At 41.2% G+C, this 1,395-nt stretch overlaps 1 non-coding gene across 1 annotated transcript; it reads right to left on the reverse strand.

Moving 5' to 3' along the window:
- Nucleotides 1-464: 464 nt before the first annotated feature.
- On the reverse strand, nucleotides 465-572 carry LOC148567863 (small nucleolar RNA R71). The gene has a single exon (XR_015882512.1). It is a non-coding gene; the product is annotated as a small nucleolar RNA R71 (small nucleolar RNA).
- Nucleotides 573-1,395: the final 823 nt, after the last annotated feature.

Genomic DNA, 1,395 nt, shown 5'->3' on the forward strand with positions numbered 1-1,395 from the left:
AATTAAGAGAAGCTAAATTACAACAATCCAGAGATAACCTTTCAGAAATTTTCGAACAGGAAGAGGATATGGCAGCCGAAAATAATAATAATGCAAGGAGAATGCTTTGTGACTTTACTGCACCCAATTCCAATTTACATGGAAGAAGCATCTCCATTCCTACCATTGGAGCAAACAACTTTGAGCTGAAACCTCAATTAGTTTCTCTGATGCAACAGAACTGCAAGTTTCATGGACTTCCATCTGAAGATCCTTTTCAGTTCTTAACTGAATTCTTGCAGATCTGTGATACTGTTAAGACTAATGGAGTAGATCCTGAAGTCTACAGGCTCATGCTTTTCCCTTTTGCTGTAAGAGACAGAGCTAGAGTGTGGTTGGATTCTCAACCCAAGGATAGCCTGAACTCTTGGGATAAGCTGGTCACGGCTTTCTTAGCCAAGTACTTTCCTCCTCAAAAGCTGAGCAAGCTTAGAGCTGATGTTCAAACCTTCAGATAGAAAGAAGGTGAATCCCTCTATGAAGCTTGGGAAAGATACAAACAGTTGACCAAAAAGTGTCCTTCTGACATGCTTTCAGAATGGACCATCCTGGATATATTCTATGATGGTTTATCTGAGCTATCAAAGATGTCACTGGACACTTCTGCAGGTGGATCCATTCACCTAAAGAAAACGCCTGCAGAAGCTCAAGAACTCATTGACATGGTTGCTAATAACCAGTTCATGTACACTTCTGAGAGGAATCCTGTGAGTAATGGGATGCCTATGAAGAAGGGAGTTCTTGAAGTTGATACTCTGAATGCCATATTGGCTCAGAATAAAATATTGACTCAGCAAGTCAATATGATTTCTCAGAGTCTGCATGGAATGCAAGCTGCATCCAACAGTACACAAGAGGCTTCTTATGCAGAAGAAGCTTATGATCCTGAGAACCCTGCAATAGCAGAGGTAAATTACTTAGGTGAACCTTATGGAAACACCTATAACTCATCATGGAGAAATCATCCAAATTTCTCATGGAAGGATCAAAAGCCTTAACAAGGCTTTAATAATGGTGGAAGAAACAGGTTTAGCAATAGCAAGCCTTTTCCATCATCCACTCAGCAACAGATAGAGAACTCTGAACAAAATGCTTCTAATTTATCAAATCTAGTCTCTGATCTGTCCAAGGCCACTGTAAGTTTCATGAATGAAACAAGGTCTTCCATTAGAAATTTGGAAGCACAAGTGGGCCAGCTGAGTAAAAGGATCACTGAAATCCCTCCTAGTACTCTCCCAAGCAATACAGAAGAGAATCCAAAAGGAGAGTGCAAGGCCATTGACATAACCAAAATGGCCGAACCCAATGAGGGAGAGGAGGACGTGAATCCCAAGGAGGAACACCTCCTTGGACGTC

This window comes from Arachis ipaensis, chromosome B4 (assembly GCF_059453495.1).
Source record: "Arachis ipaensis isolate K30076 ecotype BB chromosome B4, ASM5945349v1, whole genome shotgun sequence".
In the NCBI taxonomy this organism is placed as follows: domain Eukaryota; kingdom Viridiplantae; phylum Streptophyta; class Magnoliopsida; order Fabales; family Fabaceae; genus Arachis; species Arachis ipaensis.